Genomic DNA, 17,951 nt, shown 5'->3' on the forward strand with positions numbered 1-17,951 from the left:
GCCTCGTTAGCAGACATCGTTAACCTTCATTCAATCTCAGTATTGACCGTGTCTCTAATCTTGTACATAATAAAACAGTTCCTATATCTTTTATATCCTCCTCTCCAGGTAATATAGGTTTTATCTCCCTCTTAGAGAGATCAAGCTTTTCAAGAATAATATGTAATTTATTTTTCTTTTAACATGAATCTTCTGTGGATTCACCATGGGCAGAACTGGTCCTCGTTGTGAAATCAATTTGAGTTCAGGTTGTCTGATTCTTGGTGACTTCACTGTTTGCATGTCATGATCACCCAATGGGCTTAGGTTGGTGCTCATATTATTAACCACTAGTTTGATTGATCAAGACTTGTTGTTTAGGTGGAATTTGTTGGCTTCAACACAAAGCAACACTTGCCCATGTGTTACATGATAAAAAAACTTTCCGATTTCTAAATTTTTTGTCAAATCTCACACTGTATAAGTTGACGGAATAATTTACAGAAGTAGATTATAGCATCAAGGTTCACAGTGGCCAGACAAATGGTAACTGTCTTAGCTAATATAGTTCTCAGAGGCACCTCCCTAAAAAAAACAAAGGCCACCCGAACTTTAGAAACAATTAATAACAACTGTCTCCATTGGGCCATGTGAGCCATCATTATCTCACACACACATACACACATTGTGTTCAGACACCAGCCTTTTGTTAGTTGCTCCATGCTATAACCACCGTATTATGACATCACTTCACCACCAATCACAATAGCTGCAGCTACTGGCTGTGTGTTATCCATATCTCCCTAAGGAGGGAATCTGCACACGCCCAGGGGACAGGCTGCAGGGTCAGTCATACTGCGATGTGATTGGCCGAGGGCTGGCCTAATACTGCCAGCTGATTGCCGATATTGATGGCAAAGTTAGACGAGCACGGTATTGATCGTTGGGCTGGTTCCTGCAACTGCCAACTCTCGTCTTGTTGCCACTTGGGCAGATGGCCTCGTCTTCTGTGGCTGCCGGACTGCACAAAGGGTTTTTAAAACGGCTCATCATTTTGTTGCACAAGTCGTGAGAGTTACAGGGTAATTGTCAGGCACAGCTAATGTGACCACCTACTTTCTTGTGAGGCGATCACCCGTGAAACACCAGCATCTGTTGTTACACGTGACTATTCCTGGTTGTAAGGAGCACTGTGTCAAGGTCAGTGATCTCAGGGAGGTTTATATGTGTGAGATAACATGTGAATGAACTATCTATATGTTTGTGTGTGTGTGAGTTTGCATGTGTGTGCGTGTGACGACTTTCATATGTATGAGAGATTATAGCATGTGATGTGTGTGTTTGCATGTGCGTGTGTTTGCATGTGCGTGTGTCTGTGAGTATTGTTATAACATGTGATGTATACATGTCCTCATGTGAGAGCACATTAATAGCATGATCTATATAATGTGAAGATTATTACAGCACGTGAGAGCACATTAATAGCATGATCTATGTAATGTGAAGATTATTACAGCACGTGAGAGCACATTAATATCATGATCTATATAATGTGAAGATTGTTACAGCACGTGAGAGCACATTAATAGCATGATCTATGTAATGTGAAGATTGTTACAGCACATGAGAGCACATTAATATCATGATCTATGTAATGAGAAGATTGTTACAGCATGTGAGAGCACATTTATATCATGATCTATGTAATGTGAAGATTGTTACAGCACGTAAAGAGCACATTAATAGCATGATCTATGTAATGTGAAGATTGTTACAGCACGTGAGAGCACATTAATAGCATGATCTATGTAATGTGAAGATTGTTACAGCACGTGAGAGCACATTAATAGCATGATCTATGTAATGTGAAGATTGTTGCAGCACGTAAAGAGCACATTAATAGCATGATCTATGTAATGTGAAGATAGTTACAGCACGTTAGAGCACATTAATAGCATGATCTATGTAATTCGAAGATTGTTACAGCACATGAGAGCACATTAATAGCATGCTCAATGTAATGTGAAGATTGTTACAGCACGTGAGAGCACATTAATAGCATGATCAATGTAATGTGAAGATTGTTACAGCACGTGAGAGCACATTTATAGCATGATCTATGTAATGTGAAGATTGTTGCAGCATGTGAGAGCACATTAATAGCATGATCTATGTAATGTGAAGATTGTTACAGCACGTGAGAGCACATTAATAGCATGATCAATGTAATGTGAAGATTGTTACAGCACATGAGAGCACATTAATAGCATGATCTATATAATGTGAAGATTGTTGCAGCACGTGAGAGCACATTTATAGTATGATCTATGTAATGTGAAGATTGTTACAGCACATGAGAGCACATTAATATCATGATCTACATAATGTGAAGATTGTCACAGCACGTGAGAGCACATTAATAGCATGATCTACATAATGTGAAGATTGTCACAGCACGTGAGAGCACATTAATAGCATGATCTATGTAATGTGAAGATTGTTACAGCACATGAGAGCACATTAATAACATGCTCAATGTAATGTGAAGATTGTTACAGCACGTGAGAGCACATTAATAGCATGATCAATGTAATGTGAAGATTGTTACAGCACATGAGAGCACATTAATAGCATGATCTATATAATGTGAAGATTGTTGCAGCACGTGAGAGCACATTTATAGTATGATCTATGTAATGTGAAGATTGTTACAGCACATGAGAGCACATTAATAGCATGATCAATATAATGTGAAGATTGTTACAGCACATGAGAGCACATTAATAGCATGATCTATATAATGTGAAGATTGTCACAGCACGTGAGAGCACATTAATAGCATGATCTATATAATGTGAAGATTGTTGCAGCACGTGAGAGCACATTAATATCATGATCTATGTAATGTGAAGATTATTACAGCACGTGAGAGCACATTAATAGCATGATCTATGTAATGTGAAGATTATTACAGCACGTGAGAGCACATTAATAGCATGATCTATATAATGTGAAGATTGTTACAGCACATGAGAGCACATTAATAGCATGATCTATCTAATGTGAAGATTGTTGCAGCACATGAGAGCACATTAATAGCATGATCTATCTAATGTGAAGATTGTTGCAGCACATGAGAGCACATTAATAGCATGATCTATATAATGTGAAGATTGTTACAGCACGTGAGAGCACATGTATAGTATGATCTATATAATGTGAAGATTGTTGCAGCACGTGAGAGCACATTTATAGCATGATCTATGTAAAGTGAAGATTGTTACAGCACGTGAGAGCACATTTATAGCATGATCTATGTAATGTGAAGATTGTTGCAGCACGTGAGAGCACATTAATAGCATTATCTATGTAATGTGAAGATTGTTGCAGCACGTGAGAGCACATTAATAGCATGATCTATATAATGTGAAGATTGTTACATCACGTGAGAGCACATGTATAGTATGATCTATATAATGTGAAGATTGTTGCAGCACGTGAGAGCACATTTATAGCATGATCTATGTAATGTGAAGATTGTTGCAGCACGTGAGAGCACATTTATAGCATGATCTATGTAATGTGAAGATTGTTGCAGCACGTGAGAGCACATTAATAGCATGATCTATGTAATGTGAAAATTGTTACAACACGTGAGAGCACATTTATAGCATGATCTATATAATGTGAAGATTGTTGCAGCACGTGAGAGCACATTAATAGCATGATCTATGTAATGTGAAGATTGTTACAGCACGTGAGTGAGAGGGAGGGCCAGAGGGAATGTCCACCATGTGATGCGGAATGGTAATATCAACTGCCTTAAACTGTTGTTAAAGTACTGCTGTACTTGCACAGATTAGATTGTGTACCGTGAACAATTTCAATGGTTTTATATTTTGTTTGTGAAAAGGCCTTTTCTACTTGTATTAACTTCTGTAATCATTAGATCTGATGGTTTTTGTTTTGATAGATTGTCTTTTAATTAAAATGAATGAAGAACCTTTCTTGAATACCTGTTTGAGGGGGTAGAGCCTGGAAGATTAGGTTGTCTGTACATCTCTTACATTATAACGAAGCACTGGAGGTCAAACAGATTTAGCAGGCCATCAAGGGTTTGAGTGGGCCAATACAGGTTTGATCAGGCCATTGTGGGTTTGAGCAGGGCAACACAGGTTTCAGCGGGCCATTACGGGTTTGAGAGCACCAGTACAGGGCTTAACAGGCCAGTACAGGTTTTTGAGGGCAGATTGTACAGTTAATTTTTCACCTTTTTCTGGATCTTCATGACTGGTACTACTTGGAGACATATACTGTAAACGTACTTATTTTCGCGTGGTGCAATTTTCGCGGAATTGACAATTTAGACTACATCGCGCGGTCAATTATTCGCGCAATCAGTAATTGCCGGAACTGCCAGCTGTCTCTTTGGCTGCCACTAATAGCAGTGAAAACAAACAGAGTGGCGTTTATTGCTTACAGGAAATCCCTATCTGTGCGATATACTAGTTAGGAAATAAAGTTCGCTCTACCCCAATGTGTTTTGTAATAAAGTATAGTTTTGCCCTGAACTATTATAATTAAAGCACGAGGACGGTAGTCCGAGTGCTTTGATATTATAATAGTTCAGGGCAAACTATACTTTATTACTAAAACACATTGGGGTAGAGCAACTTTACATCTTTCTAAGATGCTAAATTTAATACTTTCTAAGGATAATTACGATTAATCCTAAGGCAGAAAACAAATGACGGTGTCGGTGACCTAAATTAAGAATCCTCGCACAGGGCTAACTGGTGCGCTGTTCTATTGATGTGTCTGCCCCCTCGTTAAGACGAAACGTTACCAGAAAAAACAAATGATAACAGTTTGATGACGGTTTACGTTAGGATTAAATATCTTCTCTGAATTATTTTAATTACATCTGTCATTAACGTAACCATATGGGGCAATATGAACGTGCATTTCTACTACCAACGGAAGTTTAGATCAGTACATCCAGATGAAGCTGAGTAGTCAAGCGACATTCCACGATTGCATTGTGGGAATGTAAACATTGCCCGAACGTTACCGTGTCGCTGAAAACTTATGTGAGTCGAATTGAGACATTTTAACCGTCGTAAAACATAACGGTAATGTTTCCACCAGTGATGGTAGCTGCGTGAAGCAACTGCAAACCAAGAAACGGGATGCAACGGAGTAGTTTACTGAAGGAGGCCGTACGAGGCGATGACAACTGACATGCATCGTGACGTCACTTACATTGTGACGTAATGTAAAATGATTCGATTACGAGGGGGCACACTAGAATGGCGCAGTGACGGGACAACGTCATTCAATTGTTACGTCATCAAAAAACTATACCTTTATTGTCTCATAATGTATTCTTTTTTCGATTGTTCTAACCGCTAGGCATCTTAGAATACACAGTAATCCGTTTACTCACGGAAGAGATGAAAAACACATCAGTCTTATGTTCCGAATTCTGACGATCTGACGAATTAACTTCTACTGTATATGAAGCTCTTTGTGATTTCAAAAAGGCCGGGTTGTTGTGAATGAGATGATTGAGTGTTAAGTGACTATTCGCTTCATGATGTACTGGTAAATAAAATCTTAATGAATAAATAAAATACTGCTGTATTATTTCTTTCCGAGTCGTTTCATGGTAATCTGTTTTGTATCAAACCATCTGTTATGTGACCAATTTCCACACACATTGCTGTTTTCGCTAATTCGGCGATGGGATTTGGCTCATTATTTAATTATGTTTTGGGAAATCCAAAGTTAAGTATGATTCTTTATGCTACTATCAGTCGTCATTTTAAGATTCCCGTAGATTTCTGTCTTCAAACTTGATGTGTTATGGTAACAACTCAGGGGCGAGCGTGGCTAGACTGAATGAATGACAGGTTTATTCATGTTATGATAAATTTTGGCTAAAATGTGTTTTATGCCGGTGCCAGAAAATAAAACCTGCGCGAAATATATTACGTTTACAGTAGTTTACGTATTCATTAAATGAGTGTTTTCGTATTGGCTGGTCTGGCTCAAGGCAGGCACATATGATAACATAACGATATAGATGATGATTCTTTACCCCATGGACATTCACCAGGCTTGTGTGGGCAGCGGCTGGCATGGGAGTTTGAAGGAGGGACTTGCTTGTATGGGCAGCGGCTCGCATGGGAGTTTGAAGGAGGGACTTGCTTGTATGGGCAGCGGCTGGCATGGGAGTTTGAAGGAGGGACTTGCTTGTGTGGGCAGCGGCTGGCATGGGAGTTTGAAGGAGGGACTTGCTTGTATGGGCAGCGGCTAGGATGGGAGTTTGAAGGAGGGACTTGCTTGTGTGGGCAGCGCTGGCATGGGAGTTTGAAGGAGGGACTTGCTTGTGTGGGCAGTGGCTGGCATGGGAGTTTGAAGGAGGGACTTGCTTGTATGGGCAGCGGCTAGGATGGGAGTTTGAAGGAGGGACTTGCTTGTATGGGCAGCGGCTAGGATGGGAGTTTGAAGGAGGGACTTGCTTGTATGGGCAGCGCTGCTTAGGATGGGAGTTTGAAGGAGGACTTGCTTGTGTGGGCAGCGGCTGGGATGGGAGTTTGAAGGAGGGACTTGCTTGTATGGGCAGCGGCTAGGATGGGAGTTTGAAGGAGGGACTTGCTTGTATGGGCAGCGATTAGGATGGGAGTTTGAAGGAGGGACTTGCTTGTGTGGGCAGCGGCTGGCATGGGAGTTTGAAGGAGGGACTTGCTTGTGTTGTATGAGGACAGGTGGCCAGGCTTTATGATCCTCTCCTTGTACGTGGCAATGATCAGTGGGAGGGACTCCGATATCTCCCCGGGTTAATCGGCAAAACTCGTTTGTTGTGTGTCAGTTACGAGTAAATAATTTCCTGAAGTGAGTGTTTGAATTTGTGCTTGACATGTTTTACACATGGAGATCTGACCACAAGCTGGTGTAAATGTCACTGCAGGTTTCGCCTTCACTGAGAGGAGCTACCACTTAGCTTCATCTTCACCCAGTAAATGGCAAACTGCTATTTTGCATTTCCAAACCTGATCTTGTCAGAGGGTGTTGAGGACGAGTTGGGAAAGGGCAGCTATATTAGAGAGGGTGTGTCTTGGAGCTGCACGGGACGCCAGCTGCTTGCCTGCCGCTGTAGGCGGAGGGAGTCTTTCATCAGTGGTTTGCACATGTTCATTCGATGAAATCTTTTATCCCCTCATAGAAATTAAAATTTTATAAAAAAAACAAACATTTAAAGATCATTCTTCAGCTTTTCTCTAATACAGATGCTAGACTATTTTTGTAAACTCTGCACTGCGATGGTGTCTACATATGACGTTGCACACACTGATGGTGTCTACATATGATGTTGCACACACTGATGGTGTCTACATGTGATGTTGCACACACTGATGGTGTCTACATGTGATGTTGCACACACTGATGGTGTCTACATGTGATGTTGCACACACTGATGGTGTCTACATATGATGCTGCACACACACACTGATGGTGTCTACATGTGATGTTGCACACACTGATGGTGTCTACATATGATGTTGCACACTGATGGTGTCTCACATGATGCTGTGCACACACTGATGGTGTCTACATATGATGTTGCACACACTGATGGTGTCTACATATGATGTTGCACACACTGATGGTGTCTACATATGATGTTGCACACACTGATGGTGTCTACATATGATGTTGCACACACTGATGGTGTCTACATATGATGCACACACTGATGGTGTCTACATATGATGTTGCACACACTGATGGTGTCTACATATGATGTTGCACACACTGATGGTGTCTACATGTGATGTTGCACACACTGATGGTGTCTACATGTGATGTTGCACACACTGATGGTGTCTACATATGATGTTGCACACACTGATGGTGTCTACATATGATGTTGCACACACTGATGGTGTCTACATGTGATGTTGCACACACTGATGGTGTCTACATATGATGTTGCACACACTGATGGTGTCTACATGTGATGTTGCACACACTGATGGTGTCTACATATGATGTTGCACACACTGATGGTGTCTACATGTGATGTTGCACACACTGATGGTGTCTACATGTGATGTTGCACACACTGATGGTGTCTACATATGATGTTGCACACACTGATGGTGTCTACATATGATGCTGCACACACTGATGGTGTCTACATGATGATGTTGCACACACTGATGGTGTCTACATGATGATGCACACACTGATGGTGTCTACATGATGATGCACACACTGATGGTGTCTACACTGATGATGTCTACATGTGATGTTGCACACACTGATGGTGTCTACATGTGATGTTGCACACACTGATGGTGTCTACATGTGATGTTGCACACACTGATGGTGTCTACATGTGATGTTGCACACACTGATGGTGTCTACATGTGATGTTGCACACACTGATGGTGTCTACATGTGATGTTGCACACACTGATGGTGTCTACATGTGATGTTGCACACACTGATGGTGTCTACATGTGATGTTGCACACACTGATGGTGTCTACATGTGATGTTGCACACACTGATGGTGTCTACATGTGATGTTGCACACACTGATGGTGTCTACATGTGATGTTGCACACACTGATGGTGTCTACATGTGATGTTGCACACACTGATGGTGTCTACATATGATGTTGCACACACTGATGGTGTCTACATGTGATGTTTAAACTGTTTTCAGGTCTCGCTCAGACTGAGACTTTAATGATTATAATCTAGCTGCCCCCTATTTCATTCTTTCAACATCAGGATATTGTCACTTGCCCCATGGCTTTCGTTCTTAATTTCAGACTCTGGATAGTAAACGTTGGGCGGGTTTTCCCTTCTTGCATTCATGTATGGTACTTTCAAAAACATTTAACATTTTCCATGAATTGTGTTTTCATTGTATTATTGTATGTAGGTAAATGTACAATAACATCCCAGAGGACTTGTTTCACCAGTTGTATTATTCATGTGTCTGGGACATCAAACGGGTTTATGAAACTCCATCAATTCTGAGCTACTGTTATGCAAGCCATGTGAATGTCAAGTAGCTGTGAGCTGCTCAGCCCTTAAAGACAACACCACTTGGAGGTGAAGCAAGTGGCTTCATCATTTGTGGAAGTCCTGCTGTTCCAGCATCACGAGTATTTTATCTGAGTAGTTTATTGTCTCTGGGCAGCAAACTGGATAACTATTTGGAAAGGGTATCACATCTACATTCATTATTTCAAGCCTGAATAAAGTATGAATATATTGTTTTGAATACATGTGCCTCTATAAAACATTAGGACCCTTATGTAGAAGAGGGTCCGTGATCCGCAAGTCTGATCTAGCTTTGCCTTGTGACATTAAGCATGGAACTAGGTCTGCCCAGCTTTGTACACTGGGAAACATAATTTACATAATTGGTAGTTCTGAATATTCTGTATGAAATAACGATGTTTTGTGTATATCGACTCCCCAAGATGTAAGCAGCTCTCTCTCTTATCCGGGTAATGTCTACATTGTTTGTATAAAGCCTGACAGACATTAACAAGAATTATTGCAAATCTTAACATCTTACTGGATTATTCAGTGTAGGACCTGAAAGCCACCCTGTCAGAAACACAGGAATATATCCACTTAAAATATCAAATCTGATCATCCACAGTGAAATAAGAATGCTTTGTTGGGAACATCCTCATACCCAGGCTATCTGATCTGTGGAGCCGTGGAGCCTCTGAGGGAGCCGCCTGCTCTCAGTGAATCATAGGTCAGGCGCTAGCAGCCATCCCCCTCCTCCCTCCTCTAGTCCCGCCAGTCAAGTGTGTTCATTCGAGTGCGCTCTCATTCTACGCTAGCCTATAGTATTCCCGGCTTCCTATTCGTGTGGGTGAAACATATGTGAGACCTGTGAGCGGACCTCAAAGTTTCTCCCTTCGGAAATTATCGGAAATAGCAGGTGCTGAAGTTTACAGAGGGAAAAAACTTGTGTTGGAGTTACTGAAATTCAGGTAAGGTTTTGTGTGCTGTAGGTCGGTCGAACTGCCCAGCTGGCGAACTATCAAGCCATCGGTCACTCTGCTCGGTCAAGGATTTGCATTACGGCTTCGCAGGTATTTCATCTCATGCATGGCCGAGCATGTCTCTCGAGTCCATGACACTGCATGTGTGTAAAGGCATACTGCCTGGACATTTGGGAATGTGTTCTGGGGCTTTGTGTTGGACGTCTGCTCTTCCCAGTTTTGGAGGGAAATAGCTGTGGTTGCTTCAAGCCCTCGTGGGATCCAGGTAGATATTTGGGACAGTTTGTTGTCTTTTGTATTTGACCCCATATTTCATGAACTAGATGATTACAGTCACGTACAGTTTCCAATCTTGGTCAGGGCTGACGTAGTGACAAACATTATGAATGAATGACATTGTGGGACGTTGACAGTTGCTCGCTGATAACAACTTACAATCTTAGACCCTTTAACCTTTGCATAGTGTTACGGAACATTATCTCTGCTGACATGTAGCACGCTAGTCAGCACAAACCAGACCGGAGCCTCTCTGCTTCATTACCCCGGACATGATACTGGACTCAGGTAGATGACATGCTATTTACTTTACAACATGCTGTATTTACAGTCTACTGGCAGATATAACAAATCTAGACTGGCTCACTGGTTCCTCCCTGCTGTGTGGTGTAGTGGGTTCCCAGGTGAGATTCTTCAGCTGTTCCACCACTGGGCAGGAGTAGACCCAAGGGTTAAGTTCGTTATCTACACAGGTATTCACAAGTACTGATGCCCATGTCTAAGCCCAGCCACTTCACTTCATCTGAAGTAGTTTAATGTCCAGTGAGAGGTACCGTACTTCCTCAAGTTACTGTTCTTGAGATATAGTTCAAATCTACCCGTGAGGAGAGAAACATGCAGTACTTCCTTGAGTTCCTGTTCAGCTGTGTTGAGTGAGAGGAACCACACCTGCTCAGATTGCTGTTCATGGCTATATATCATGTATATGTGTGTAGAATGAGGGGTACCATACTTTGTCAAATTACTGCTCTTGGCTTTATTTCATATGTATGTTTGTAGAAAGAGGGTTACCTGAGTGACTACAGTGTTACTTGGATTGGGTTTGATTCCCCAAATCTTTCTTTTTTTGACATATGATTTCCCCCACCCAGTATCTGCAGAGAGGAAAAGTATCTTAATGTTTGGCCCAGAGATGAGGTTTCATCTTGACCCCAGAGGAATCATTAGTGTAGATAGACGATACACATCTCCCAGGTGGACGTGGAGAGGGGACAGGTGACCACCGGCCTGCATGGCTCTCTCTTCATGGGGGTAATAAATTGAGGTAGGCAGGAGCACAGACACGATTTATGGGTGGACTTTTGTCCCCTGTGAGGATGGCGACGGGGCAGGAGGGGGTCAGTTGAAATGAGTGGACAGGCGTGGAGGGGACAACGGCAAGGTCAGTGTGGGATAGGGGGAATACCTTTATCATTAGGCTTGTATTGTTGCCGACCACAGTGTGATTCTTGGGGAGGGAGAAGTAATTGATTAGTGGACATTGTTTCATTACTTGTAGTGTATGAAGAAGGAAAAGTAATGGAACACTCATAGTCTTGTTGCTTGTGCTGTTTGGGGAGGGAAAAGTAATGGAACACTCATAGTCTTGTTACTTGTAGTGGAAGGGGAGGAAAAGGTGATGGAACGCTCATCATAGTCTTGTTACTTGTAGTGGAAGGGGAGGGAAAAGTAATGGAACACTCATCATAGTCTTGTTACTTGTAGTAGAAGGGGAGGGAAAAGTAATCGATTCATGGTCATAGTTTATTCACTTGGATTGTATTATGAAGGAAATGTAATGGAACACAGGCAAAAATTTGATTGCTTGAATTGTATTGGGAATGAAAACTAGTGGAACAGTGGCCAAGGTCTGGATACTTGTATTGTTTTGGGAGGTTTAAGTAATGGATTATCTACTTTGATTACATGTATCCTATTGGCAGGAGAATGATTGGACTGAAAGCTGCACACAGTTTCATGAAACTAGTATTTGCAAGAATAATGAAGTTAAATGACTTTGATTGTTAATATCAGCATGAGTGCTGTAAGCATTAGAACCAGGCGCTGCCTTCCATATGTCAGCAAGGATGAAGATCTGATGCATGTTGCATGTCACCTCAGGCAATGTTACATTGTTCAGAAGAGAAATGAGAAGCATATATCTATTTTCCTTTTGTTGTGGATGTAACTAAACTCCCTACAATCATTTGATACTAAGAACAACAGAGAAGGTTATCACGTTCATTTGGGAAGAAAGTTGACTGCACCATGTTCAGTGAACTGAGGTCGGTTCATCCAGGTGGAAAATCATTTCCTTTGTGTTCTTATGTCCCGTCCCTTCCCAAATATTTTTAATTTCTACATGACAAAACGTTGTCCACTCCTACTGCAGGCCACCTGGTGTGACTGTAGTCAGTGTTTCCATTAATATACCCCGATCCATGTCTCCAGGCACACTGTGGCAGTCACAGGTCGGAGACAGATACACATGTGGGTGTATAGCAGTGTGATATGGGGTTGTATAGCAGTGTGATACAGGGTTGTATAGCAGTGTGATGCAGCGTTGTATAGCAGTGTGATATGGGGTGTATAGCAGTGTGATACGGGGTGTATAGCAGTGTGATACAGGGTTGTATAGCAGTGTGATACAAGGTTGTATAGCAGTGTGATACAGGGCTTGTATAGCAGTGTGATACAGGGCTGTATAGCAGTGTGATACAGGGTTGTATAGCAGTGTGATGCAGGGTTGTATGGCAGTGTGATACAGGGTGTATAGCAGTGTGATACGGTGTTGTATAGCAGTGTGATATGGTGTTGTATAGCAGTGTGATGCGGGCTTGTATAGCAGTGTGATACAGGGTTGTATAGCAGTGTGATGCAGGGTTGTATGGCAGTGTGATACAGGGGTGTATGGCAGTGTGATACAGGGTGTATAGCAGTGTGATACAGGGTTGTATAGCAGTGTGATACAGGGTTGTATAGCAGTGTGATGCAGGGTTGTATAGCAGTGTGATACAGGGTTGTATAGCAGTGCCATTTGTGGATGTTTCTGAAAACATGAGGAATCAGTCTGAGTATATTTCCATGACATGTTGTATTGCTTGGAGCTTGAATCATTCTCGCAAGGTATTTGTCAAGTCTTCAGCAACTAAGATGTCAATACAGTGATTTCTCTGCACTGACATAAAAACACATCTGGGAAAGATGTATGTTCCTTTATCGCCACTATCTGATACAACTGAGCTGCTTCAATACCGTGTTAGCTCACCTGGAACACTGCGGGGTATTGTGATCCCCCTGCACTGACCCGTGTAGGGGGATGGGGTCAAGTCATATCACAGGGAAGATTGTTCTTATACGAAGTCAGAACACGTGCATATATATCACTGTCTTGTGAAAGTTGTGGTGTAAATATGACTGGGAAAGATGAGTGGTGGGAAAGTTGGGTCAGAAAGTTAATGGTTGATAAGTTTGGTGGGAAATCTAAAGGTCGGTAAGTTGGTTGAGAAAGTAAAAGGTTGGTGAAGTAGGGGCTGGTATGCTTGGTATGAGGTGAGGTGAAATTGGGTTTAACGTTGTGCTTGAGAATATTTCGCTCATATGATGACGTGCATGCGTGTGTATGTGTGGCTGCTTGTACTAGCCCAGACTTAAACTGGTTTTATAGTGCTAGCCCACTGAGATACCATGCCGCAGTGAAGCATGAATACCCCACTCAGACACATTATACTGACTCCGAGCCGACCAGTCTTTGTTGTACTCATTAACATTGCGCCAGGCAGGGACCAACAAATACCATATTTTAATGTCTGTTAGTATGACGCGGTCGAGGATCGAACCTGCGACCTTCCGCCCTCCTGCTTGGTATGAACGTTCCGAAACATGTTAGACAGGACTAAATGTGTTTTGGTTTGTGAAACATTTCAATGTTAGTGTATTTGAAGTACAGGTGGTTGTTCCTTGTCTGACCAGATGTCATTGCATACATTGTGTTGGGCTAACACTCACTTGACCGACCGCCCGCTCGCTCGCTCGCTCGCTCACTCGCTCACTCACTCACTCACTCACTCACTCACTCACTCACTCACTCACTCACTCACTCACTCACTCACTCACTCACTCACTCACTCACTTACTCACTTGATGTGACTCTAGTAACAATGAAACACAGATTGTTGCAGGGCTATGCGTGACAGTTACACATGAAACCTGTGTAGAGAGCAGACAGAAATATGTATTTTATACCCTGTAGGGTTTAACAGAGGGTAGGAAAAGTGGCTGGGTTATTTCAGATGGTGATGGTTGAGATAGCATCACAATCTGGCCATTGTTGTAGGCTAGTCAGTTGTGAACATTTGTATTGTCAGTGGTCATTGTGTGGTATTTTATCATTGTGATCGTCTTAAGGAGTACTGTCTGGCTGATATTGTCTTAGAGGATAAACTAGATGTATATAGAGACGTTGTTGGGCCATGTCGTTTATGTATTGGGATGGTAGGAACAATGGACCTGAAGGTTTAAGCCAGACAGTAGAGTAGTCCAGCATTATGTATGTTTGGCATCATACACCAGGTTTGATTCCCAACAGTGGACCTGAAGGTTTAGACCAGACAGTAGAGTAGTCCAGCATTATGTGTGTTTGGCATCATATACCAGGCCTGGGTTTGATTCCCAACAGGGGACCTGAAGGTTTAGATTTAGACCAGACAGTAGAGTAGTCCAGCATTATGTGTGTTTGGCATCATATACCAGGCCTGGGTTTGATTCCCAACAGGGGACCTGAAGGTTTAGACCAGACAGTAGAGTAGTCCAGCATTATGTATGTTTGGCATCATACACCAGGTTTGATTCCCAACAGGGGACCCATGGAAATGTTTATGTTGGCATTTTTGTGTCTTTTTTAACATTAAAGACTCAAAGTTCTTTGTTAGCTTTAACCAAGCTGTTTCAATTTCTTTTAAAAAAATAAGAAAGCTGTCAATTATGAGATTATGGTAGCCTTGCATGAAAGTGTGAGTCTTGTTGTATAAGTGTAAATGTAACACGGCACCCAGGAGGTTTCCTAGGAATGTCCCTTGTGTGTTGGCAGTTGATGGGCTGGAGATACAGCGTGGTCACAAAAACACATGGACATTGCTGAGTACTTACATCTCCCTCGGATAGTTTTCGTGGTTTCACCATGGTGCTTGTTGGTGATCATGGTAAATTATGCATTTATTTTGGTGGTAGGTTCCCTCCTGGGATTGCCCCAGATCTTCATCCCCGCCAGGTGTGCTTGTAATTGGGTTCCGATATACCCCGTGTCTCCTCCAGTCTGGATCCTCGTGTCTATCTATGTCGGGGAATTTTCACCTGGGTGTCACGCTGAATACCAAATGGATCATGCGGTCATGACCCAGATCTCACAGGTGAGAGGAAATACCACTCAATGGGTCTGCTGCTGATAGACGAGTTGTGTAGTTGGTTGCCATGGATACATAACAGCCCCACCTGGGGTTGTTTGTACTCCTCGTCACTACCACTTAGTGTGTCCTTATAGCAAGTTAATGCATGAGGTTCCACGTCAAACTTGAGATTAGGCTGACTTTATAAGGAATGGGTACAATAACTGATCTATGGGTAGAACTTGAATGTCAGGTTGGACCATCCATATTCTACTAACGTCCATGGCACAACTGTGGCAGCTCTGTAGGTTAACATTGTAGCACTGCAGATGGTTTATGGATCAGCCCCTGGTCTGTTTAGTATGTGAGCATATCCCGCAGGCAGGATGGTGCTCATATCGTCAATCACTGGTGTGAAAGCTGCATGCTGATAACACTTATGTATCTTCAAAAGCTGAGAGATATTGATCACTTGACACCAAGCATAATTACTCCTGGAAATTCTATGCCAGCTTCAACAGAAACTATAGCAGCAGCAGCAGCTTGGAGAATATGTATCTATAGCCAAGGACCTAATAGATCTTACATGTTACTTTACTTCATCTGCCATGGCATGACCTTAAGCTGTTTTGAGGAACATACTTTGCATTACATTAAATTATATTATTTATTTGGACAGTGGGTAGACAACAGTTTCACCTCAACTGAGGATAACCTGCAGATGTATTTTGCGTCATAAGATTGACAAAACACATGCCCCACCCCCACCCCAACCATGCCCCTCCACCACCAACCATGCCCCACTCAAACAAGCATGACCCACCACCACCACCAACCACGCCCCACCACCACCAACACCTGCCCACACCCCCACCCTGTGACCAGTGACTGTGTTGTACAATGTTTCGTTAGCCATCCTACTGTATTCCACCATGCCCCTCAGCCATCCTACCCACACCAATATAACAGTACCACCAGTGCCCAGTCAGCCATCCACCCAGTACCTGTGACCAGTGACCATCAGTCAGCCACCCTACTGTATTCCACACACAGGATATAACAGTACCTGTGACCAGCACAGTGTATCGGTCAGCCATCCTACTGTATTCCACACATGGGATATTACAGTACCTGTGACCAGTGACTGTGTTGTACAATGTATATCAGTCAGCCATCCTACTGTATTCCACACACGGGATATAACAGTACCTGTGACCAGTGACTGTGTTGTACAATGTATATCAGTCAGCCATCCTACTGTATTCCACACACGGGATATAACAGTACCTGTGACCAGTGACTGTGTTGTACAATGTATCGGTCAGCCATCCTACTGTATTCCACACATGGGATATAACAGTACCTGTGACCAGTGACTGTGTTGTACCAGTCAGCCATCCTACTGTATTCCACACATGGGATATAACAGTACACAGTGTATGTCAGCCATCCTACTGTATTCCACACACGTATAACAGTACCTGTGACCAGTGACTGTGTTGTACCGGTCACCATCCTACTGTATTCCACACCACGGGATATAACAGTACCTGTGACCAATGACTGTGTTGTACAATGTATATCGGTCAGCCATCCTACTGTATTCCTATAACAGTACCTGTGACCAGTGACTGTGTTGTACAATGTATCAGTCAGCCATCCTACTGTATTCCACACACGGGATATAACAGTACCTGTGACCAGTGACTGTGTTGTACAATGTATCAGTAAGCCATCGTACTGTATTCCACACATGGGATATAACAGTACCTGTGACCAGTGACTGTGTTGTACAATGTATCAGTCAGCCATCCTACTGTATTCCACACATGGGATATAACAGTACCTGTGACCAGTGACTGTGTTGTACAATGTATCAGTAAGCCATCCTACTGTATTCCACACAAGGGATATAACAGTACCTGTGACCAGTGACTGTGTTGTACAATGTATCCGTCAGCCATCCTACTGTATTCCACACATGGGATATAACAGTACATGCCCAATGTATATCAGTCAGCCATCCTACTGTATTCCACACACGGGATATAACAGTACCTGTGACCAGTGACTGTGTTGTACAGTGTATATCGGTCAGCCATCCTACTGTATTCCACACATGGGATATAACAGTACCTGTGACCAGTGACTGTGTTGTACAATGTATCAGTCAGCCATCCTACTGTATTCCACACATGGGATATAACAGTACCTGTGACCAGTGACTGTGTTGTACAATGTATCAGTCAGCCACCCTACTGTATTCCACACACAGGATATAACAGTACCTGTGACCAGTGACTGTGTTGTACAGTGTATCGGTCAGCCATCCTACTGTATTCCACACATGGGATATTACAGTACCTGTGACCAGTGACTGTGTTGTACAATGTATATCAGTCAGCCATCCTACTGTATTCCACACACGGGATATAACAGTACCTGTGACCAGTGACTGTGTTGTACAATGTATATCAGTCAGCCATCCTACTGTATTCCACACACGG

At 42.5% G+C, this 17,951-nt stretch overlaps 1 protein-coding gene across 5 annotated transcripts in view; it reads left to right on the plus strand.

The window, feature by feature from the left end:
• LOC124278756 (dystroglycan 1-like) overlaps positions 1-17,951 on the plus strand; it is a 94,974-nt gene that overhangs the window by 39,782 nt on the left and 37,241 nt on the right. The window contains exon 1 of one of the 5 annotated variants that reach the window (XM_046714526.1): positions 822-1,179. The exons of 2 other annotated variants lie outside the window; for them this stretch is intronic. The gene's annotated coding sequence lies outside the window, so the exon portion shown is untranslated. Of the gene's footprint in view, positions 1-821; positions 1,180-9,813; positions 10,013-10,204; positions 10,290-17,951 lie in introns of those variants that run through there. 2 more of the 5 variants (XM_046714518.1, XM_046714525.1) reach the window with 2 other exon arrangements.

Source organism: Haliotis rubra, unplaced genomic scaffold, assembly GCF_003918875.1.
Source record: "Haliotis rubra isolate DU_JTF1 unplaced genomic scaffold, ASM391887v1 Scf241, whole genome shotgun sequence".
Taxonomy (NCBI): Eukaryota; Metazoa; Mollusca; class Gastropoda; order Lepetellida; family Haliotidae; genus Haliotis; species Haliotis rubra.